Source organism: Lissotriton helveticus, chromosome 1_1 (genome assembly GCF_964261635.1).
Source record: "Lissotriton helveticus chromosome 1_1, aLisHel1.1, whole genome shotgun sequence".
Classification (NCBI taxonomy): domain Eukaryota; kingdom Metazoa; phylum Chordata; class Amphibia; order Caudata; family Salamandridae; genus Lissotriton; species Lissotriton helveticus.
Genome location: NC_136057.1, coordinates 1,887,996,319 through 1,888,023,647, shown reverse-complemented (window position 1 = coordinate 1,888,023,647; position 27,329 = coordinate 1,887,996,319). Strand labels below are relative to the sequence as shown.

At 42.4% G+C, this 27,329-nt stretch overlaps 1 protein-coding gene across 1 annotated transcript in view; it reads left to right on the top strand.

Annotated features, from left to right (window-relative positions):
* LOC144754529 (uncharacterized) overlaps window positions 1-27,329 on the top strand; it is a 148,428-nt gene that overhangs the window by 12,939 nt on the left and 108,160 nt on the right. The gene's annotated exons all lie outside the window — the stretch shown is intronic.

The following is a 27,329-nucleotide window of genomic DNA, read 5'->3' as shown; positions in this document are numbered from 1 at the left end:
GGGGTGAAACAACAGGAGGTGGGAGGGGATGGAGGAGAGGTAAATTATGAAGGCAGAGGGGAGGGGTGAAACAACAACAGGAGGTGGGAGGGGATGGAGGAGAGGTAAATTATGAAGGCAGAGGGGAGGGGGTGAAACAACAGGAGGTGGGCGGGGGATGGAGGAGAGGTAAATTATGAAGGCAGAGGGGAGGGGGTGAAACAACAGGAGGTGGGAGGGGATGGAGGAGAGGTAAATTATGAAGGCAGAGGGGAGGGGGTGAAACAACAACAGGAGGTGGGAGGGGGATGGAGGAGAGATAAATTATGAAGGCAGAGGGGAGGGGGTGAAACAACAACAGGAGGTGGGAGGGGATGGAGGAGAGGTAAATTATGAAGGCAGAGGGGAGGGGGTGAAACAACAGGAGGTGGGAGGGGATGGAGGAGAGGTAAATTATGAAGGCAGAGGGGAGGGGGTGAAACAACAACAGGAGGTGGGAGGGGATGGAGGAGAGGTAAATTATGAAGGCAGAGGGGAGGGGGTGAAACAACAGGAGGTGGGAGGGGGATGGAGGAGAGGTAAATTATGAAGGCAGAGGGGAGGGGGTAAAACAACAACAGGAGGTGGGAGGGGATGGAGGAGAGGTAAATTATGAAGGCAGAGGGGAGGGGGTAAAACAACAACAGGAGGTGGGCGGGGGATGGAGGAGAGGTAAATTATGAAGGCAGAGGGGAGGAGGTGAAACAACAGGAGGTGGGAGGGGATGGAGGAGAGGTAAATTATGAAGGCAGAGGGGAGGGGGTGAAACAACAGGAGGTGGGAGGGGGATGGAGGAGAGGTAAATTATGAAGGCAGAGGGGAGGAGGTGAAACAACAGGAGGTGGGAGGGGATGGAGGAGAGGTAAATTATGAAGGCAGAGGGGAGGGGGTGAAACAACAGGAGGTGGGAGGGGATGGAGGAGAGGTAAATTATGAAGGCAGAGGGGAGGGGGTGAAACAACAACAGGAGGTGGGAGGGGATGGAGGAGAGGTAAATTATGAAGGCAGAGGGGAGGAGGTGAAACAACAGGAGGTGGGAGGGGGATGGAGGAGAGGTAAATTATGAAGGCAGAGGGGAGGGGGTGAAACAACAGGAGGTGGGAGGGGATGGAGGAGAGGTAAATTATGAAGGCAGAGGGGAGGGGGTAAAACAACAACAGGAGGTGGGCGGGGGATGGAGGAGAGGTAAATTATGAAGGCAGAGGGGAGGAGGTGAAACAACAGGAGGTGGGAGGGGGATGGAGGAGAGGTAAATTATGAAGGCAGAGGGGAGGGGGTGAAACAACAGGAGGTGGGAGGGGATGGAGGAGAGGTAAATTATGAAGGCAGAGGGGAGGGGGTGAAACAACAACAGGAGGTGGGAGGGGATGGAGGAGAGGTAAATTATGAAGGCAGAGGGGAGGGGGTGAAACAACAGGAGGTGGGAGGGGATGGAGGAGAGGTAAATTATGAAGGCAGAGGGGAGGGGGTGAAACAACAACAGGAGGTGGGAGGGGGATGGAGGAGAGGTAAATTATGAAGGCAGAGGGGAGGGGTGAAACAACGACCGGAGGTGGGAGGGGGATGAAGGAGAGGTAAATTATGAGGGCAGAGGGGAGGGGTAAAACAACAACAGGAGGTGGGAGGGGGATGGAGGAGAGGTAAATTGTGAAGGCAGAGGGGAGGGGGTGAAACAACAACAGGAGGTGGGAGGGGGATGGAGGAGAGGTAAATTATGAGGGCAGAGGGGAGGTGTAAAACAAAAACGGGAGGTGGGAGGGGGATGGAGGAGAGGTAAATTATGAAGGCAGAGGGGAGGGGGTGACACAACAACAGGAGGTGGGAGGGGGATGGAGGAGACGTAAATTATGAGGGCAGAGGGGAGGGGGTGAAACAACGACCGGAGGTGGGAGGGGGATGGAGGAGACGTAAATTATGAGGGCAGAGGGGAGGGGTGAAACAACAACAGGAGGTGGGAGGGGATGGAGGAGAGGTAAATTATGAAGGCAGAGGGGAGGGGGTGAAACAACAACAGGAGGTGGGAGGGGATGGAGGAGAGGTAAATTATGAAGGCAGAGGGGAGGGGGTGAAACAACGACCGGAGGTGGGAGGGGGATGGAGGAGAGGTAAATTATGAAGGCAGAGGGGAGGGGGTAAAACAACTACAGGAGGTGGGAGGGGGATGGAGGAGAGGTAAATTATGAAGGCAGAGGGGAGGGGGTAAAACAACAACAGGAGGTGGGCGGGGGATGGAGGAGAGGTAAATTATGAAGGCAGAGGGGAGGGGGTGAAACAACGACCGGAGGTGGGAGGGGGATGGAGGAGAGGTAAATTATGGTAGGAATAATAAAGGTAGGAACCAGTGAAAACACAATGGACATGATTCATTGGTCCCTGCTCTCGGGGAGGGATAAAGACAGGAAGATGCATGAAGCAGATATGCCATGGACAAATGGGGAGAAAGAATAGGAGAGTCACGATGGAGCCAGCAAGTGGGAAGCCTACACAAGTATATAGAACAGGTCTCTTCGAGACAGAGCATGCGCTGTCTAGAGCTGAAACCTAAAAAAGGATAACCTTGCCTAGAAACTTTTTAAGGTTTGGCTGCTGTAAAATTCACCTACGGCCTCAGGTAACAGGGACTACAACCACTATCTTTATCAAAACAGCATTCAGATCGACCTCTTCTAGAGACTTAAAGGGAGGCGGATGAAGGGTCCATATAAACTGGGGTAAATCCCAAGATGGCACCAGAGAAGCTTTTTTAGTAATTTATTATCAGTAATGAGGAGCAGCAAATAGGTCAAAGTGTCAGTGTGGAAAATGAATAACCAGGATTTCCTAAAAGAGCTGCCAGCTAGTGACTGGCACTGCAACGTCGACTTACAACATGTCATCGCTAAGAAATCCCAAGATTTTGAAAGAGATGCATGGACTCGAGCGAAATCCTTTGTTAAGGGAGCAGAACAAGGAAATGCCCTACACAATAGTGTCTGAATTTAGCATAGATGTAATTTCCGAGCGACATAATCTACATCTATTCTCCAATTTATAAGTAAATACCAAACTTAGTCACACTGAGATTCTTACAGTAGTCTAATTTATTTGAACGGATCAAGGCACATGGCATTGCTTCTACTTTGGTTGATAAGTACTTTAATGTACTAAATAGTAACAGCAATAATGAGATAACATCATCATTTTCCCTGTTTTACGTGTTCAATTCCCCCTCACCTTTAAACTTGTAAAACACGTGTCAAAAAATCCAATGGTACAATATTTACATCATTTATACACAAATATTTAATACACTTTATGCAAGAACTCTTCATGAAAACCATATTTGTATAAGTTGAAGAGTCTTTCAATGGTGTTTCACTGATAGAATTTGTTCATTAAAGATTTTTGCAATGGGTCCTTGATATAAGGTGCAACATCCTTGTGGAATTATAAAGTTCTTTCTTTCAACACTGTGTAATGGTTCCTTTGGAAAAATGCCTCTTGTTGCATAATCATCCTCATTCTTTTTAGGTCTCGCTGGCGTTGCAGCGCGAAGCGCTGCCGCCAACGAGACTTACAGTCACCGTGTTTGCCTCCAAGGGAGACAGACATGGAGACAGACCTGTGCACGAGCCGATTGTAGTATGGGCAGGAGCCGATTCAGGTCTGTGAACTCGCTTCACAGTGGAACAGCTTGTGCTCCGCAAGTAACAATTATCACAGCATGAGACCCCACTTATCACAGCATGTCAACAGGCGCCCCAGGCTGCTGGAGCACTCAACTATAATTAATGTGCAGTTGAGTGCTCCAGCAGCATGGGGCGCCTCTCTGCATGCTGTGATAATTATCACTTTGGGGCCTCATGCTGTGATAATTAGGGCGGCATGCTCTATTTGCAGCACTGAACATTTTCAAAGAAGGCGAAGCAGCGACATTCATTGGAGACACTCACCCTCACTCACCCTCACGCCCTCACCCCCCTCACTCGCCCTCACCCCTCACACCTCCTGACCCCTCACACACCTCCTCACCCTCACACACCCTCACCCTCACTCACCCTCTCACCCTCACACACCCTCTCAACCTCACACCCCCTCACCTTCACACACCCTCACCATCACTCACCCTCTCACCCTCACACCGCCTCACCCTCACCCCCCTCACCCTCACACCCTCACCCTCACACCCCTCACCCTCACACCCCTCACCCTCACTACCCCTCAACCACCCTCACACACCCTCACCCTCACACCCCCTCACCCTCTCACCCTCACACCCCCTCACCCTCACACCCCCTCACCCTCACACCCCCTCACCCTCACACCCCCTCACCCTCACACACTCACCCTCACATCCCTCACATACCCTCACACACCCTCACTCACCCTCACACACCCTCACTCACCCTCACACCCCCTCACCCTCACTCACCCTCACACACCCTCACCCTCACACCCCCTCACTCTCACACACCCTCACCCCCCTCACCCTCACACCCCCTCACCCCCTCACACACCCTCACTCACTCTCACCCCCTCACCCTCACACCCCCTCACCCTCTCACCCTCACACCCTCAAAAACCCTCACCCTCACACACCCTCACCCCCCTCACCCTCACTCACCCTCACTTACCCTCACACACACTCACACACACACCCTCACATACCCTCACCAGCATAGCATAACATAACAAAGCATAGCAAAACAAAACATATCATAGTAAAACAACAAAACATAGCATAGCATAACATAACACAACAAAACATAGCAGAACAAAACATAGCAGAACATAACATAAAACAAAGCATAGCATAACAAAACATAGCATAACAAAACATAGCAAAACACAGCAAAACATAGAATAGCATAACAAAACAAAGCATAACATAACAAAGAATAGCAAAACATAGCATAGTAAAACAACAAAGCATAGCATAACATAACACAACAAAACAAAACATAGCAGAACAAAACATAACATAACATAACATAAAACAAAGCATAGCATAACAAAACATAGCAAAACACAGCAAAACATAGAATAGCATAACAAAACAAACCATAGCATAACATAACAAAGAATAGCAAAACAAAACATAGCATAGTAAAACATAGCATAGCATAACATAACACAACAAAACAGCAGAACAAAACAGCATAACATAACAAAACATAGCATAACATAACATAAAACAAAGCATAGCATAACAAAACATAGCATAACAAAACATAGCAAAACACAACAAAATATAGCATAGCATAGCATAACTAAACACAACAAAACATAGCATACATAACAAAACACAGCATTGCAAAGCATAGCAAAACATAGCATAGCATAAGAAAACACAACAAAACAGCATAGCATAACAAAACACAACATAGCATAGCATAACAAAACAAAGCTTAGCATAAAAAACATAGTATAACAAAGCATAGCATAACAAAACATAGCAAAGCAAAGCATAGCATAATAAAACACAACAAAACATAGCATAGCATAACAAATCATAGCAAAACACAACAAAGCATAGCATAACAAAACAAAGCATAGGATAGCAAAACTAAACATAGCATAGCATAACATAAAACAAAGCATAGGATAGCAAAACATAGCATAGCATAACAAAACATTGCATAACATGACAAAACAGCATAACAAAACACAACAACACATAGCAGAACAAAACATAGCATAACATAACTTAAAACAAAGCATAGCATAACAAAACAGCAAAACACAACAAAACATAGCATAGCATAGCATAACAACACACAACAAAACATAGCATACATAACAAAACATCGCACTGCAAAGCATAGCAAAACCTAGCATAGCATAACAAAACACAACAAAACATAGCATAGCATAACAAAATACAACATAGCATAGCATAACAAAACACAACATAGCATAGCCTAACAAAACAACGCTTGGCATAGCATAACAACGCATAGCATAACAAAGCATAGCATAACAAAGCATAGCATAACAAAACATAGCATAGCAAAACAAAGCATAGCATAATAAAGAACAACAAAACATAGCATAGCATAAAAAAACAGCATAACAAAGCATAGCATATCAAAACACAACAAAACATAGCATAGCATAACAAAACATAGCATAGCATAACAAAACAAAGCATAGGATAGCAAAACTAAACAGAGCATAGCAAAACAAAACATAGCATAACAAAACATTGCATAACATGACAAAACATAGCATAACAAAACACAACACATAGCATAACAAAACATAGCAAAACACAACAAAACATAGCATAGCTTAACAAAACACAACAAAACATAGCACAGCAAAACAAAACATAATAGCATAGCAAAACATAGCATATCAAACACAACAAAACATAGCATAGCATAACAAAACATAGCATAGCAAAACAAAGCATAGCATAATAAAACACAACATATAGCATAGCATAACAAAACATAGCATAGCATAACAAAGCATAGCATAGCAAACCATAGCATAGCATAACAAAGCATAGCATAGCATAACAAAACATACCATAACAAAACATAGCATAGCAAAACAAAGCATAGCAAAACACAACATAACATAGCATAGCATAACAAAGCATAGCATAGCATAACAAACACAACAAAACATAGCATAGCATAACAAAACAAAGCATAGGATAGCAAAACATAGCATAGCATAATAAAACAAAGCATAACAAAACATTGCATAGCATAACAAAACATAGCATAACATAACAAAACATAGCATAGCAAAACAAAACACAACAACACATAGCATAACAAAACATAGTAAAACACAACAAAACATAGCATAGCTTAACAAAACATAACAAAGCATTGCATAGCATAACAAAACAAAGCATAGGATAGCAAAAATCATAGCATAGCATAACAAAACAAAGCATAGAATAGCAAAACAAAACATTGCATAGCATAACAAAACATAGCATAGCATAACAAAACACAACACATAGCATAACAAAACAGCAAAACACAACAAAACATAGCATAGCTTAACAAAACACAACAAAACATAGCATAACATAACAAAACAAAACATAGGATAGCAAAACAAAACATAGCATAGCATAACAAAACATAGCATAACATAACAAAACATAGCATAACAAAACACAACACAAAGCAGAACAAAACATAGCATAACATAACTTAAAACAAAGCATAGCATAACAAAACAGCAAAACACAACAAAACATAGCATAGCATAGCATAACAACACACAACAAAACATAGCATACATAACAAAACATCGCATTGCAAAGCATAGCAAAACCTAGCATAGCATAACAAAACACAACAAAACATAGCATAGCATAACAAAATACAACATAGCATAGCATAACAAAACACAGCATAGCATAGCCTAACAAAACAACGCTTGGCATAGCATAACAAAACATAGCATAACAAAGCATAGCATAACAAAGCATAGCATAACAAAGCGCAGCCTAACAAAGCATAACATAACAAAACATAGCATAGCAAAACAAAGCATAGCATAATAAAACACAACAAAACATAGCATAGCATAAAAAATAGCATAACAGCATAGCATATCAAAACACAACAAAACATAGCATAGCATAACAAAACAACAAAACAGCATAGCATAACAAAACAAAACATAGGATAGCAAAACTAAACAGAGCATAGCATAACAAAACAAAGCATAGGATAGCAAAACATAGCATAACAAAACACAACAACACATAGCATAACAAAACATAGCAAAACACAACAAAACATAGCATAGCTTAACAAAACAAACCATAGCATAACATAACAAAGAATAGCAAAACAAAACATAGCATAGTAAAACATAGCATAGCATAACATAACACAACAAAACAGCAGAACAAAACAGCATAACATAACAAAACATAGCATAACATAACATAAAACAAAGCATAGCATAACAAAACATAGCATAACAAAACATAGCAAAACACAACAAAATATAGCATAGCATAGCATAACTAAACACAACAAAACATAGCATACATAACAAAACACAGCATTGCAAAGCATAGCAAAACCTAGCATAGCATAACAAAACACAACAAAACATAGCATAGCATAACAAAATACAACAAAACAAAACATAGCAGAACAAAACATAACATAACATAACATAAAACAAAGCATAGCATAACAAAACATAGCAAAACACAGCAAAACATAGAATAGCATAACAAAACAAACCATAGCATAACATAACAAAGAATAGCAAAACAAAACATAGCATAGTAAAACATAGCATAGCATAACATAACACAACAAAACAGCAGAACAAAACAGCATAACATAACAAAACATAGCATAACATAACATAAAACAAAGCATAGCATAACAAAACATAGCATAACAAAACATAGCAAAACACAACAAAATATAGCATAGCATAGCATAACTAAACACAACAAAACATAGCATACATAACAAAACACAGCATTGCAAAGCATAGCAAAACCTAGCATAGCATAACAAAACACAACAAAACATAGCATAGCATAACAAAATACAACATAGCATAGCATAACAAAACACAGCATAGCATAGCCTAACAAAACAACGCTTGGCATAGCATAACAAAACATAGCATAACAAAGCATAGCATAACAAAGCATAGCATAACAAAGCGCAGCCTAACAAAGCATAACATAACAAAACATAGCATAGCAAAACAAAGCATAGCATAATAAAACACAACAAAACATAGCATAGCATAAAAAATAGCATAACAGCATAGCATATCAAAACACAACAAAACATAGCATAGCATAACAAAACAACAAAACAGCATAGCATAACAAAACAAAACATAGGATAGCAAAACTAAACAGAGCATAGCATAACAAAACAAAGCATAGGATAGCAAAACATAGCATAACAAAACACAACAACACATAGCATAACAAAACATAGCAAAACACAACAAAACATAGCATAGCTTAACAAAACACAACAAAACATAGCACAGCAAAACAAAACATATAATAGCATAGCAAAACATAGCATATCAAACACAACAAAACATAGCATAGCATAACAAAACATAGCATAGCAAAACAAAGCATAGCATAATAAAACACAACCTATAGCATAGCATAACAAAACATAGCATAGCATAGCATAGCTAAACATAGCATAGCATAACAAAGCATAGCATAACAAAACATAGCATAGCAAAACAAAGTATAGCATAGCAAAACACAACATAACATAGCATAGCATAACAAAGCATAGCATAGCATAACAAACACAACAAAACATAGCATAGCATAACAAAACAAAGCATAGGATAGCAAAACATAGCATAGCATAATAAAACAAAGCATAACAAAATATTGCATAGCATAACAAAACATAGCATAACAAAACATAGCATAGCAAAACAAAACACAACAACACATAGCATAACAAAACATAGCATAGCAAAACAAAACACAACAACACATAGCATAACAAAACATAGCAAAACACAACAAAACATAGCATAGCTTAACAAAACACAACAAAGCATTGCATAGCATAACAAAACAAAGCATAGGATAGCAAAAAAACATAGCATAGCATAACAAAACAAAGCATAGAATAGCAAAACAAAACATTGCATAGCATAACAAAACATAGCATAACATAAGAAAACATAGCATAGCATAACAAAACACAACACATAGCATAACAAAACATAGCAAAACACAACAAAACATAGCATAGCTTAACAAAACACAACAAAACATAGCATAACAAAACAAAACATATCATAGCCTAGCAAAACATAGCATAGCATACCAAACACAACAAAACATAGCATAACAAAACATAGCACAACAAAACAAAGCATAACACACACAACCACACACACACAACCACGCGCACACAACCACAACCACACACACAACCACACACAACCACACACACATCTATCTATCTATCTATCTATCAATCTATCAATCTATCTATCTATCGGCCTCACTCTATCTATCGCCCTCACTCTATTTATCTATCGCCCTCACTCTATCTTGCTATTGCCCTCACTCTATCTATCTATTGCCCTCACTATCTATCTATCGCCCTCACTCTATCTATCTAATCGCCCTCACTCTATCTATCTATCTATCGATCTATCTAACACCTTCACTCTATCTATCGCCCTCACTCTATCTATCGCCCTCACTCTATCTATCGCCTTCACTCTATCTATCTATCTATCGCCCTCACTCTATCTATCTATCTATCGGCCTCACTCTATCTATCAATCTATCTATCTTTTGCCCTCACTCTATCTATCGCCCTCACTCTATCTATCTATCGCCCTCACTCTATCTTGCTATCGCCCTCACTTTATCTATCTATTGCCCTCACTATCTATCTATCACCCTCACTCTATCTATCTATCTATCTATCTATCTATCTATCTATCTATCTATCTATCTATCGCCCTCACTCTATCGCCCTCACTCTATCTATCGCCCTCACTCTATCTATCTATCTGTCGCCCTTACTCTATCTCCCTCACTCTATCTATCTATCTATTGCCCTCACGCTATCTCCCTCACTCTATCTATCTATCTATTGCCCTCACGCTATCTCTCTATCGCCCTCACTCTATCTACCTATTGGCCTCACTCTATCTATCTATCGCCCTCACTCTATCTATCGCCCTAACTCTATCTATCTATCTATCGCCCTCACTCTATCTATCTAATCGCCCTCACTCTATCTATCTATCTATCTATCTATCTATCTATCTATCTATCTATCTATCGCCTTCACTCTATCTATCGCCCTCACTCTATCTATCGCCCTCACTCTATCTATCTATCTATCGCCCTCACTCTATCTATCGCCCTCACTCTATCTATCAATCTATCTATCGCCCTCACTCTATCTATCGCCCTCACTCTATCTATCTATCTATCTATTGCCCTCACTATCTATCTATCTCCCTCCCTCCCTCCATCTATCTATCTATCTATCTATTTATCGCCCTCACTCTATCGTCCTCACCCAACCTATCGCCCTCACTCAACCTATCGCCCTCACTCTATCTATCGCCCTCACTCTATCTATTGCCCTCACTCTATCTATCGCCCTCACACTATCTATCTATTGCCCTCACTCTATCGCCCTCACTCTATCTATCTATCTATCGCCCTCACTCTATCTTGCTATCGCCCTCACTCTATCTATCTATCTATTGCCCTCACTATCTATCTATCACCCTCACTCTATCTATCTATCTATTGCCCTCACTATCTATCTATCACCCTCACTCTATCTATCTATCTATTGCCCTCACTATCTATTGCCCTCACTCTATCTATCTATCTATCTATCTATCTATCTATCTATGTATCTATCTATCGCCTTCACTCTATCTATCGCCCTCACTCTATCTATCGCCCTAACTCTATCTATCTATCTATCGCCCTCACTCTATCTATTCGCCCTCACTATCTATCTATCTATCTATCTATCTATCTATCTATCTATCTATCTATCTATCTCCCTCACTCTATCTATCTATCTATCTATCTATCTATCTATCTATCTATCTATCTATCTATCTATCCATCGCCCTCACTCTATCTATCGCCCTCACTCTATCTATCGCCCTCACTCTATCTATCTATCTGTCGCCCTCACTCTATCTCTCTCTCTATCTATCGCCCTCACTCTATCTATCTATCTATTGCCCTCACTATCTATCACCCTCACTCTATCTATCTATCTATTGCCCTCACTATCTATTGCCCTCACTCTATCTATCTATCTATCTATCTATCTATCTATCTATCTATCTATCTATCTATCTATCTATGTATCTATCTATCGCCTTCACTCTATCTATCGCCCTCACTCTATCTATCGCCCTAACTCTATCTATCTATCTATCGCCCTCACTCTATCTATTCGCCCTCACTATCTATCTATCTATCTATCTATCTATCTATCTCCCTCACTCTATCTATCTATCTATCTATCTATCCATCGCCCTCACTCTATCTATCGCCCTCACTCTATCTATCGCCCTCACTCTATCTATCTATCTGTCGCCCTCACTCTATCTCTCTTTCTATCTATCGCCCTCACTCTATCTATCTATCTATTGCCCTCACGCTATCTATCTATCGCCCTCACTCTATCTACCTATCGCCCTCACTCTATCTATCTATCTATCTATCTATCTATCACCCTCATTCTATCTATCTATTTATCTAGATACTGATCGCCATCATTCTATCTATCTGTCTAGCTATCTATCGCCCTCACTCTATCTATCTATCGATCTATCTCGCTCACTCAATCTCTCTATCGCCCTCACTATATCTATCGCCCTCCCTCTATCTATCTATCGCCCTCACTCTATCTATCTATCCCACTCACTCTATCTATCTATCCCACTCACTCTATCTATCGCATCACCACAGCATCACTCAGCACCACCACAGCATCACTAAGGGGCACAACAACATCACTATGCGCTACCACAGGATCATTGAATGCCACAGCATCACTAGTCGCCACCACAACATCACTCAGCGCCACCACAGCATCAATCTGTGCAACCATTCAACAACAACTGGGTCAAATATGTTCTCTCAATGTTTCAAGCTTTATTACAAATGTCACAAAAAGAGGTTAGTATTTCACTTCTGTTCTTGGATTTTCGTCACAATAAAATACACTGAACATATTCTTCACAAAAGTTATTTACAAAAGTTTAAGCTATTGCCATAATAAATTACAATAACTTTTATTTAAGTATTAATTATTAAAAAAATTAAAAGCCATTGTTATTTGTAATATCAATACATCTAAGTCACGTGAATACAACACATATTGCATTACAAATGCTATAGGTGTCACAAGTTATAACTATTGGCATTGTAAATGACAAAGCTATTATTTTTGCTATTTTCAAAACCAACACATAAATAAAAAATGTGTCATTTACAATACCAATAGCTCAAACTTTCCTAATGCGAGACCTTATGCATTGCAAATGCTTGTTAACTGATGCTGCTGTTTGTTTGACCCTGTGCACTGGGACTCTGATAACCAGGCCCCTGTGCATGAGTTCTGAACATACCAAAATGTAGCTCTTCTCCTAATTGACATATTTAACTTATCTATAAGTCCTTAGCTTATGGTGCTAAACATACCCAGGGCATGTAAGTTAAATGTTACTAGTGGATTGCAGCACCCATTGCACCACCCACCACAGTGACAGTGCAAACATGGCTTCAGGCTTACCACTGTAGCCTGGCTGTCCAGTTTAAAACTGCAAATTTGACCTGTCCAAATAACCCCCTTGTACTAGCCCCAACATTCCTTTACAATATGAATAGAAATCACTCTATGTAGGCCTTACCGCCCATAAGGCAGGGTGCATGGTATTTAAACATAAGACATGTAAAGGTTTAATGTTAAACGTGTCCTTATAGTGAAAAGGCTCTGTAGTAAAGTGGAGTATTATGTAGTGAGGCTGGTTAGGCTTCACTATGCAATACTCTCACAATACCCCAAATAGGTAATTTGGTTGTACACTAATAAATCTCTAGCTCAGTCCTGGTAGTGTGGCACAGAGCAGTAAGGCTTTACTAGAGGAACATGTGTTAGCATTTCATAGCACAAATATGGACGATAAGTAATTGACATTACTTATTAGAAATCCGACACCAATTTATAAAAAATAAAGCAGACTTTTACATAAATGTAAACACCAAAGAGAATATAATCGGATGAGTATAACTGGAGTTATGGATTTTAGAAGGAAAAAGGTAATCCGAATCCCTGGACCAGGTCATGGCAATCAGTTGAGTTTTACCTAACTCATAGGGGCCAGGTGCAGAGTTCTCCCAGCTGTCCCTGGTGGTGATGCGGGAGCTGCATGTTTGCTGGTTTTACCACTTAGACGGTGCTGGTGAGGAAACGGATGCTAAAATTTAACAATGGGGACCCTGAGGCAGCAGGTTGAAGGTGTTGTGGGGTTTCCTCAAGGCACAGCGTTGAACAAAGATAGTGGCAGCTGGACTGGTCGCTAACAAGCTTTCGCAGTGGTCAGCTCAGCCTGGGGTTACTTTGACGTCCTGGAGTACAGGGGAAAACGGTAGCTGCCTGAAACTTGCTGGAGGTCAGGACTACGTGTCCCACAATGCACTAGACCATTTACTTTTGGGCGATCCCTCTGCAGGCCCAATGGCTTGTGTTTCTTTGGTTTTGGGTGCATCCTTTTCCTGCGGGCTGCAGGACACTAGTATTTTGCTTTGTGAAGGTCATGAAGTTGCAGACTCTGGTCTAGTCTTTGTCCTTGGTTGCAAGTTGAATCAGATCTGGGGTTCTGGTGCCAGGGTTGCCCCATAAATCCTACATTTAGGGATGTGGGTGCCAATAGGCTCCTAGCCCCAGAAGCTAATCTGCCCGTGAGATGACCACATCTGGCCGGGGAGCTGGGGGGGTGTAACCTTTTCTACCCAGAACCCTCTATTCTGCTACTTTTTTTTTTTTATGGCAGAAACCTTCCTTGGCTGTACAACCTAGGGGTGTGGCTAGCCTTCTGGGGGTGTACACCTCCTGACTACCTAATTTCCCCACCTACCCAGGAGCAAATGTGTCTGGGGTTAGGGGGGGTTGGCTGTTTCCTCTTTTGGGAGGTAGCCTTGTTGCATATTAGAGGCGGTGTAAGCTTTAAAGCTCATCACTCTGATGTTCCACTTCACAAGCAATCCTGCCGGAGAGAGGTGTATCTCCTTCCTAGGCAGGCCTTTATTTCTGACTCCTGGGAATGTTCATACCTCGTCGTCTGGGGTTCAGATTCATGTCATGGTGGCAGCAACCGCAATCTGCCAGTCAGGCACAGAAAAGGCTGGCACAATCAGGTGGGCAACCTCTAAGGTACAAAAGAAAGTATGTCAATGCACTTCTTCATAAATCATAAGAGTATTCCACGTATTAATCTCGTTGTGTGCAAAAGGGTATCACTTCCTGATCGTGGGTGTAAATCAATGAAAACTGTAGTATTCTCACATGCCAGAAACAGTGTCCCATTGGTGCACCACTGTTTATCCCAAACGGGATTTATGTTCAGGTTAAACTACTATTCATTGAGTTGAAAATAATCCTGCCAATTATTATTGATTCTTCGATAGTGTGTTAACAAGACTCAAGAACGGAAGCTTGAGTTATCATCCCATTGCATTTTGGGCGATGCCCTTCAGGGGGTATAGTTTCTAAGGAAGAAAAAAGAAACTAGATAAGATACATTACAAATTAAGTGTAGGATGAAAATCGGTGCTATATTTTGTACAGTAACAATAATGACAGTGGAAAGTATATTCACATATTGATTAGATCACATTGGTTCTTAAAATCTGAAAATAGATGTACAGAACTTTGGCGTTGAAAATGGCCACTTCTGTTGAAAGAAATTATGAATTACCTTACAGATCTGATTAAAACAACTGATAACTCAAGCTTCAAGCAGTGGTGCGCCAAGGGATGCTGTTCCCGACATGGGAGAGCTCAACAATTTTTATTTTCACCCTCTAAGGTAGCCACCTGGGTGCATGTCACATTAAATCTGAGTTTGGGAAAAGGTCAGTTTTGATGAGAAAAGTTGTTTGATCCCAAACATGGCCCTTTTCAGTGGGACAGTAATAGAGCTGGCATTCTCTGGGCTCTCTGGTACTAGCCAATGTTATCTAATGGCCTCCTGTTCACTGATAGTAGACCTGAATGGAAAGATACTACTATAGGGAGAAATAAGCTTGCCCTTATATGTCCACACCTTTAATATAATGAACCCTGCCTCCTGGGCTAAGGATGCCTACCCTAGGGGTGGCTGACATATATTAAAAATAGCACTGTGACTCTGCCATTCATGGTGATGGCAAAGTTGAGTTTGAGCAGTTTGCACTGTTCATGCAGTCTTCAATGGTGGGACTGCTATAATCTGTTTACTTGGGTCATTGTGGGTGGCACAATCAGTGTTTCAGGCCCTGGTGACCTCTTTAACTCACATGCCCCAGGTACCACTGGTACCACTTACCAGGGACTTATAAGTGGGTTAATGTCCTCGCCAATTGGGGTTGCCAATCCACATACATCATATTTATGGAGAGAGCACTGGCACTGGGGCCTGTATAGCAGGCTCAAGTGCACTTTCAGAGTCATAACTATCAGCATTGGGTGAACATTGTGGGGGTGATCATACAAAAAAGGCACTTCCCTACAGGCTCCAAAAGCCATTTGACCTGTAGAAGGAATAACTGTTCTATAGGAAAACATTGGCACACAATATTTAATTTAATCATTTTATCACCGCATAAAAACAGCTTCAAATTTCATTTTTGGGAATTTTAAAATATTTATTACAAGCCCTATTTACTGTAAAGTCGAATTTGTAACAAATATTTTAGAAAAGGTACTTTTAGAAAGTTACATATTCCCTTCTTAAACCGGCCAGAAGACCAATCTGCCTGAGCTTCTAACTGTCACCCAAGAGCTGACTAGCCTTCTTGTAGAGGTGTGAACAAAGAACTTGCGTGTGGAGAAGTGCTCTCTTCCTCTGGCATCTGGGCTGTGCTAAAGACCTTAATTAACTACAAAGAGGCCTACCCTGTCAAAGGCAAAAGTTTCCTGACATCTGGGCAGGCCCTCTTTTGTTCACCTAGTCAGACAGGCACCAATTCCATTTGCAGAGGAGCTGCCCACAAGAATGGTTTTAAGTCACCACAGAGGAGGAGTTGATTACTTCCTTCGTCATGCTTCTGGAGTGGGCAAAGGAGCTATGCACAGGGGAAGTAAGGTTCTGCCATTCTAGTTCTAGGTAGAGAAGGGCACTGTAGGATTGTTTACAATAGGACACACAGGAACTACTGCAAACGTGGGTAGGATTACCCCTGGGAACTACTTTCCTATTGATTAGGGAGGGACCAGGAGGCACCCTCACCCAGAGGCTAGTGCCAGGAATAAATATGACACCCTCAAGCACACTGTTCATTATATTAATGGACCTGTGGAAGACAGAAGGACTACACATGCTATTGAGACCTGTGAGGGGACCTAAAAGGCTGGACCAGGTCCCACGTGTACCAAGCGAAAGAAGTGGACTGCAAGGGTCAGTTGGCTGGCTGATCTCCAGTTAACCTACAGGGGCACAACAAGCAGCAAGAAGGCCTCTGTCTGAAGAACCCAGGTGACCATTTCCAACTGGGCCTGCCCTGGACCCTGCTGATGGCTTGTGCTAGAGTGAGTCTTGACCCCCAAGTGCTGTTCCTGAGGCCCTGGGACACTTGGCTACATCAAAGTGTATTTCTCCTAACATCCTGAAAACCTGGGGCACTTTGGCTCCAAAGACCACCAGAGGACAATGGACAAACGTGCTAATTCAATCTATTGAGGGTGTGTTGCTGCTGGACCACAGATTCAGGTGGCGGAATTGGAGCTCCAAAAAAGTGACTGTGTCCAAACATTGAAATCTTTACTGTCGAAGGTGCCAAAAGCATCCGGCCAGCAAGGGATCTTCCTGGGGCATGAATTTTTAATTTCTCCTGCTCAGAGCTTTCCTGCCAAAAGTCAACAGCTTCATGGGGACCTTGGTCAATGGCTGTCCAACCTCATTGAGCCCTTCCTGGCCACAGCATGCTGCCTAGCAGCACTGAAGGTTTTTGACATCCATTTCAGAGACTAAGTCAGAAGAAAGATCTTTTCACAGGCCGAACCAGGTTCCTGTATCTGACCCACAATACATTGTGGTTGGCCTCAAATCATGTCTAGGTACTGAGCAAAGTGGAGGAGTGTGGCTCACTGATTAGAGCGGCAGACCCTGATGCACAGGTCTGGCCCGGGACCAGGGTTCAATTCCCGACGTGGCAGGGTCCTGAGCCCAAAAATGTCCACGGACTCGATAATTCTCGCCTCGGTGCCTATTCTATTCATGTGGTCCCACGCTGCAACTCTGGGCAATAGTTGCTTAATCTCCACTACGGCGGCCCACCCGCTGCGGGATGCCTGGCTTTCACCCTGGGGATACCCAGTAGGGGTAAACTCACAGGGAAAAACCAGGACGGGTTCCCAAGGCAAGCGCCTTGATGCCTTCGGGTGATACGTGCGCTATATAAGTCGCAATACATTTACATTTACAGGCAACCAGATGACCACGGTTGGCACTTATTGCTTTTTGCCACTATTTTCTTTTAAAACTTTTAAAAAGCATATCTCCAAGTTTTCATATTGGATTTTTGTCTCATGAAATGATTCTCTACTTTAATTAATTGGAGAGGGATTTGTATTGTGTTGTGTTTCTGGCTTTTTAACTGTGTTGATACTTCTAAATGCTCTATCTACTGTCTACTCTGTGCATTAGCTACCAGGGTTGAGATCTGATTTACATTTCTGAAACCTTTACTTAAACCAAAATAATAGCTACATTATAACATGGGGTGGACTACCATCCATCCCAACTACCTATCCACTTTCTCACAGATCTACTTTGGGTTGGTTTTCAATGTAGGGAGTTACTGCCCAATTAGGGCCTTTTCCAGGCCTGGAAAGAGTGCCCTTGTTATAAGCCATGCAGGTGCCATCTAACTGGTTAATATGCTCTGCTTGCCTGTTTTGTAACTTTAGGGTGAAAAATTAAGGGCCTTTTTCTATTCTTTGGCTTGTGGCGTTTCGAGTGTGTGGTTGAGCAAGCGCTTATTTTCTTGATCAGTCGTTGATACTACTGCTGCAGTAGTAGTCTCTGACTGCATCTCCGATGCGAACGGAACCACAATAATGTCACTTTTGGTAACTGAATATAAAGCATGTGTTGAAGTTGACACCTTGCTTCTGCACCAGGTTGACCTTCGTGTGTGCAAACATACATCAGGAATGTTCTGACTTCTGAAATAAAGGAGTGTCATAAGTTATTAGCACAGAAAAAACATTTCGCCAGGAAGATACGAAGCTGTCATCCATACCGTTCTGTTAACTCCTAATGGACAGAAGACCGTGTCAGAAATGTAAAATTGTTTACTATACATCTTGCTAATCACCTGCAATGTATAGGGAAATGCATATTGCTAATTATTATGTGTTGTGAATCATTTACTGGTCACCGATCCACTGCTGTCCAAGTTTTTTTCAGTTTATTTTGCCAGGAATTGCCCTGAAAGGGATGCATTGTTATATTTCCTGGTATTGAAAAGCTATCTCCTTATATGTACGTCCAAACCAGTGTCCTGTGTCTCAGTCATTCCCACGTGTGAAAGGACACTCTGTTGGACAACTGACATGTCCTTAAGACGCACATGTTTTAGTTAATGACATAATTATATGTCTTTGCTGTGCATTCCTTAAATTATCAACTGTGGAACAATTCGCATTCTGACAGCTTCAGTTGGAGAATTGATTCTGAAGATGCAGTCCTTGATTCAGGGCTCCAACCTTCTGTTTGGATAATCAGCGAATAAGAAAGGGTCACGTGCATCTACCAAACGAAAACGAGTGCTATGTTCTTACTGTCCGCAGGATGGCAGCCTTTTCTAAAGAATAGAAAAACAAATACCTCAGTTCTATTGCATTGCAGTGTAGCATTCTATAGTGCTCTCTACCCCTGTGCACTGCTTGCTGAGGTTACCGAGCTGACCTTCTGTGAGAGATGTTCTCACAGCAGTTGTGCCTTGCCGAAACTACCAATTTCGACTTAGTAGCAGCCTTGCCAAATACAACTCGTCACAAGTCGTAATGCTCTGTCAAGCTTTACAATGATGCTTCTCGAGGCACTGCAGTTGGTAGAATTTTAGTGTACGTTTCCAGTAGCCAGACAGTGCAGTGTGAACGGGGCCCAAGACAAGGAGAGGTGGGTTGCTATGGACACCATCGCAATTCCTAATGGAAGAAACATTAGGGGCCAGATGTAGGAAGCCTAATTCCGGTCGGTAACGGACGAAATTACCGAATTTCGGCCGTTACCGACCGGAATTAGGCTTTTCAGATGTAGGTGGCCAAATTGTAAGATTCGGTAATTTACCGAATCAGTAAATTAAATTACCGAATTCTTAACATACCGATTCGGTAAATTACCAAATCCTTAATGCAGAGAGCACTCAAGTGAGTGCTTTTTACATTTAAGGATTCGTTATTTACCACCAACTATTAGGTGGTGGTAAATTCCGAATACCTTTTAAAAAGCAATTTTGTGTTTTTTATTTAGTGCCATGTGGCAGACATACATGCCCTTAGGGCATGCATATCTGCCACATGTGCACCCATGCACTATACAGGGGTGCAACAGGGTGTCAATGTGCCACCCTGCCACCCTTGTAGGTCTACACCCTATTCCCGATTCAGTATTTACCAAATCGGTAATTCTCATTCATTCCTATGGGCTTACAGGCCGATTCGGTAACATTTACCAAATGATTTACCTATTCTTAAATACTGAATCGGTAAAATTCGGTATTTAAGAATCGGTAAATAGTATTTACCTACATCTGGCCCTAGAACTTTTAATTAGCAATTTTTAGTGGGTTGCAAATCGGCCTACCACATGAATATTAATGAGGTAGGTCGCAGTTTGCTACTCATTAGGAAAGATAACCATCACAGGGATGGTGGCCTGCTGAGGTTAGCAGACCACCATGTCTCTGAATGCTTTTAAATTAATAGATATATATTTTTTAATGCAGCCCGTTTTCCTTAAAGGACATGCGTGACGCAACTCAAAAATGAAATTTATGAAGCCACGCAAGGCCACTTTGCATGGCCCTCAGTGGCTTCATAAGTCTCGAGTAACGCAACATCACTACAGTGCCGTATTCTGCGCTGTGGAGGCGTTCCATGGGCGTTCTCACACAACTGTTCTTTTTGCATTTGTCACCCCAAGTGGGATGGGTATGCCCAGACGTGGGTCCGTCCCTTGTTCTCCATGCCACTGGAGTCAAGCTATCCTGGCTGATGAGGGCTGAAATCCCAAAATTGGTCCTAGGATGCTTATTTCCAGTCCAGGGAAGACCTGGCCTGGTAGTTCGGGCTGGACTGTTCCCATTGGGCACAGGGTCAAGACTGATTTGCATATGGCTGGGTCCAAACTGGAATGGCATGGTGAGCAAAAAAACGATGGATCTAGGCCCAGATCTCATACTGGGTGGAATGTATGACATTGTTCTGCATTCTGTCCATCAACTGTTGTTTTTGCATGTTCCCACGCAACTCCCATAGTTTTTGACGCATTCCCAGATATACCAGAACTGGTAAACCTGGGAATGCACCAAAAAGTTATGTCTGCCCAGGAGAGGCATAACGAGGAGGAATATCTTTATTTCTCCTTATTTCCTCTTTTTATGTATGCTATAAAATAGAGGAAGCGGTCCCTTCCTGCACAAAAACCATCCTGCATGCAACACAGGCAGTCTTACACCATGGTGCGAAGGTACCTGCATTGGGGCTAGGCAGCCAAAACAGCGCCAGCGCAGGAGAAAAGGCAGGAATGTTGTCATGCAGTGCAGTGCAGCACAGCAAGATGACCATGACCAGGCAATTCCAGTTTGAACCCAGCCATATGCAAGTCAGTCTTGACCCTGTGCCCCAGGGAACAGTCCAGCCCGATCTGCCAAGCCAGGACCTCCCTGGACTGGAAACAAGCATCTGAGGACCGGTTTCGGGCTTTCAGCCCTCATCAGCCAGGATAGCTTGATTCCAGTGGAATGGAGAGCACGGGACTCACGTCTGAGCATACCTGTTCCACTCGGGGTGACAAATGCAAATACAACAGTTGATGGACAGAATGCAGAACAAATTCCTTGCCTTTCTGTGGCTAATTGCTCACATTTGTCCCTCCTTTCCCTGGGTGGTCCTTGCCGCTGGCGACTGACCTTGTTACTTTTATCATTGCTTGTTTGTTTATTTCTCTGTGTTTCCTTGCACTCCTTTTCTGTCTGTACTGATTCATTGTCTTGAAAAGCTGTTTGCGCACATTCAATCTCTTCCCTTTATAACAGCGATGCACCTCAGTTCAACCTTAAATATGATGGCGGCTTCAGGAGGCCCCATACCCGCAGGTAACGTTTTAATTATAATCAGTGCCACGGCCACCCCAGCCTAATCTAAGTCCGCATGAGATCAAGAAAAATCCCACTTTGGGGGGAAAATATCAAAAACCAGGCCATCCTATTTTATATCATGAAGTACTGCAGTGAAGGTAAGTGTTTTGTTCATTAGCCATACCCAAAACCTGAAAGATCCAATTTAATAGATTTACTCGGAGATCTGAAGCTGACATAGGTTTGTGCCAGATATCTGTCCCCTCCTCCACACACAGCTGCTGCCCAGCTCCTGCCAGTGGGCTAAGTTACTTGCTGTTTATTACCTTCCTCATAAATCTGCTTTCTGGTACATAAACAGAATGTGTGAGCTGAGACAGACTAACCTTTCCAGCCAGCTCAGTGTTCTGCATACACTCCATGATGAGCATATCAATGTAACCAGATCTAAACAGTCCGAATTTGTATTTGTTTTCATTGGCTGTTGTTCAATACTCTTACAGTTGCACCACACGGAACATTATAGTGCTGTTGACTTTAAGCGAGGAACTTCTCCTTTTGTCTAAGTGCCTTGTTTTTGTTGCAGCTCTTTGTCTTCGCTCCGCTCCTCCGTAGTTATTTTAAGCTGTAAAATTGGATTTACTATAAATTAAACATGGTGCTGTTGTATTTAAGCTGATTTATATGTGTGTTTATTTAATTGTTTTGGTTGCCAACGTTTTGCACTTTATCCTATTCAGAGGGTTTAAGACACTGTAAGCAGACGGAATTTCAGAAAAGTAATGACATAGACCAGCACATCACCACCACCTCAGCATGACTCAGCACCACCCCAACATCCCTCAGCAACACTTTAGCACAACAGCACCACCTCAGTATCAGTGCAACACTATCGTAGCACCATCCCAGCATCAGCACAGCACCAGTCAGTGTCACTCCTCACCACTAAAGCAGGACTACTGCAGCACCACCTCAGCATCACTCAGCCCCAGTGCAGCACCACCTCATTATCACTCAGCAGCAGGACAGCACCACTTTAGCGCCACCTGAGCACCAATACATCAGTGCAGCACTACCTCAGCACTAGCACAGCAGTAGCACAGCACCACCACAGCCCCACATGAGTGTCATTCAGCAGCATCTGAGTACTACCACACCCCATCAACATTGTTCAGCCCCAGCGCAGCACCACCTCAGCACCAGTGCAGCACTACCTCAGCACTAGCACAGCACCAGTACCTCACCAACTGACTACCAACCCAGCACTACCTCAGCATCAGTGCAGCACCAGCACAGCATTACTCACCACCAGCACCTCCTCAGCAACAGCAGAACAGCACCTCATCATCACTTGGCACCACCTGAGCACCATTACAGCATTACTGAAGCACCACCAAAGCATCACTCAGCACCACCTCAGCATCACTGAACAACATCTCAGTATCACTCAGCACACCTCCACACAAGCACACCATGGCCTTAGCACTACGTCAGTTTAACTCAACATGACCTGAGGACGAGCGCAGCCCCACCTCAGCACCAGTGCAGCACCACCTCACTACCAGTGCAGCACTACCACGGCATCAGCACAGCACCACCACCTCCGCATCAGCGTAGCACCAGCACAGAATCACTCAGCGCCACCAGAGCATCACGCAACACCAGCGCAGAATCTCCTCAGCATCACTCAACACAACCACAGCACCACTTCCGTATCAGCAAGGAACCACCTCCGCATCAGTGCACCTGCAAAGCACCAACTCAGCACCAGCCCCATCACACCATCAGTGCAGCACCACTTCAGCATTAGCGCAGAACCAGTACTGCACCAACTGAGGAGCATCACTCAACACCACCTCCACATCACTGAGCACCAACTGAGCACCACCTTTGCATAAGCACATCACCACCTCAGCACCATGTTAGTATAACTCAGCATCAGCACAGCATCACCTCAGCACCAGGACAGAAAAATGAGAAGACATTATATATGTTCATTCTTTTTTAATAGGGTTGTTCATTTGTACATAATGCCGTCTTAGTTATATATAAGGTAACAAAAATGCTTATAACACTTTATTATAACTTTTCAACATGCTGCACAGCAGCCACACTGCTCTACAACATAGCTTAAACACATTGGCAAAGCCAATATCTCTGCCAAAACACTTATAAGGTCCAAAAGGCAAGACCTATTGGGTATGCCAATGCTTGTTTGAGTTTCTTATTTATCAAAAGGGGGTCATTTCTTATGTATATCTCTTTACATGGACTTCAATGCTCGGTTTTACTTCCAAAAAAGTGTCAATCCTAGTGTCACATATTTGACAGAAGGATGCCACTTATACTTACTCAGAATTCACTGAAATGTCACAAATGAGCAATCTGAAAACTTTGCAGCTAGGGTAGTATTGGCTACTTCGTTTCTATTAGGCAACTAGATTTTAAAAGCAAAACCGATAACCGGGATATGCTACAAAATAGAAGTAGGACTACAATTTTGCAGCAATTGCAGGGCACAGTGACTTAATTGACAACACTCTGCAACAGAGAATACGTACAAAAATGAGGCACCAAGGGGGAATTAAACCAAGCTTTTACACTCAGAGTCAATTTTTCCCTGTGTTTAGTCAACTCTCTTTGAAAACCTACTCATGAGCTAAATTTCCATAAATTTGCTAGGCCATATGTTGTAAACCTGGGAATGCTTCAGATTCTAACGCCTCCGCAAGGAAGGCGTAAAATTGGCGCAACAAGGAGAAATACCTTAATTTCTTTTTGTTTTTTCCCTCTTTCTATCTGTGCTGCATTTTGCATCATACATAGGAGGAAAATGCCATCAATTATTATTTTTGTGCAGGAAGGTGTCCCTTCCTGCACAAAAACAATCATCCCTGCAACGCAGGCACCCATGCACCATGGTGCAAGGGTGCCACATTGGCGCTAGGCAGCCTATTGTGCGCCAGTGCATAAGAAAGCACAGGGATGCGTCGTATTATTGTAAATATGACAAATTCTGGCACTTTCCTAATGACGCAGCTCGGCGCAGCAAGATCGCATGCAGTGCTGCATCATTATCTCGTTAATATGCCCCTTAGAATATTTGAAATTGAAGAGTTTTTCACCTAAACTAACACTATTGGCCAAATTCCTAGGTTTCATCCTGGACTCGAAGCGAACATTAAACCCATCAGAAACTGCATGCTCTGAAGAAAATAAATCCCCTGTGAACATCTAAAAACTGAAGTTACGTTGGCAGTTGTTTCAAAGATTGACTTTGGAAACACCATCTTTGCAGGAGCTGCTGCAACATGAATCATCAAATTCAGAGCCGTTCTAAACTTGGCTGCTGGTCTGGTTCATTCTGCAAGTAGGTACAACCATATTACACCCATGCTTCGAAAACCTCCACTGGCTAATCATCACAGCTAGAATGATGTTCGGAATGTGCTATCTCATGTATAAAGTCATTCGTGAAAAAAACCCTTCCAAACAAAGCCAATCTTTGCATCATCTCTTGGGGAACGGGTGGTCTTTAAAGTCAGCAATCCCTTCTCCTAGAACCTCCGAACATCAAGCGAGCAGCTGGTTTTCTCCCAGGCTCAGAACACTGACCCCCTCAATCTTCTGTACAGAGCTTAAGGCTCATCTTTTCAGGCCTTTCCTAAACGAAATCCCACAATGACTCTACAGACTTGTTTATGTAGCGATGAACTCGGACTAAATCTATGTACTGTGCATTTGTTTTTCCTTCTCCCCATCTCAATGTGATCCCAAGTTGTTCTGTGTCTGAGAAAGAGCCTCCGCCCTGGTTTACAGTTCTAAATTTGAAAGCAGGTACACCGAAGCACAAACCCTCAAAGAAAGGCATCATCATTAAATATTGATATTCTAGAAGTGCTCAAAAACGATTCCTTTAGATCGTAATGCTGAAGGAAATGCTTCAGGTGATATTTATTTATTTATTTATTTATTTATTCATAGAGTTTTGTATAGCGCGGACAAGACCCGTGGGTATCAGAGCGCTTAACAAGGAAAGAATTACAGGTAGACATTATAGTAGCAGTAATAACAAAAACATAGTTATGAGGTAGAAGGCAATATACTGTATGGACGTGATTAGATATATAATTCCTACTGTCTGTGCAATTAGCATTAGGTGACGAACAAGGCTTAGCTTGTGTCATGGTAACAATCCAAGCTCGGTGAGGTAGGGTTATAAGGCATTCCATTGCATATCAAGGATAATAAGGATAAATAAATAGGGTGAGGTAGCGGTTATATAGATTATGTCTGTGAGATAGAGTTATAAGTTCACAAGTATATGAGGTAGCAGTAACGTGTCTAGCCTCGGCTTGACCATGGAAAACAGTCAGTTATCAGATATAGATCTTCCAATTTTATGAATAGGTCAACCCTCTGGTAGCGTAGATGATCATCACAGTAATCCGTCGGATTCTCTATGTAGGGTATTTACTCATCAAGTGAGTCTTCAGTTCTCGTTTGAATGTTACTGTATTTTGAATCTTCCTGATGTTTGGAGGGAGGGAGTTCCAGATTCTGGGGGCAGCTCCGGAGAATGCTCTGTTGTAGGTCTTTATCTTGTGGAAAAAGGCTGGTCGCAATAGTAACTCTTTTGCGCTTCTAGTTGGTCTGTTACCTCCTGATAGCTTAAGTTTCTTGGTTAGGTATCTAGGCATGTTAGGTATCTAGGCATAATACGGAACTTAATAGGCAAAGATAATTCCACCATGTGTCCTGTCCGTGACTTTATGCTCTTTGATTTTTAATGAGTTATGCAGGCATTAAGGTGTATTTTGTATTTATGTTTGTTTTCAGATTAATGCAAACTTTTGCAAATTAAATTATTCAAAATCCAGCAATACCTCCATCTGTAGCCGTAATTACAAAGGCTGAGGTATCGTCAGTCACAAGATGAGGAAGGTGAAAATAATATGTACAAATTGGAAAATAACAGTATTCCATAAAATTATTCAATGACCATAAAATGGATAACACCCATTTACAGTGTCATTTACATAATACAAGGTTCATATATTTTATGAAAAGCCCAACAGCTCAGGGTCTGCTCTGTTCAGACATGCTAGAACCTCTTTAATCCACCTTTTGATCTTCAAACAATTGAATGTTGGTTTCTGAACCCTCTATTGAATGTCACTCGTCCTTGACATAACACATAAAATGTGTACCAATGATTCTGAACTGGCAGAACAGACATGGCACTGCGTATTCCCTTGCGTTTGTT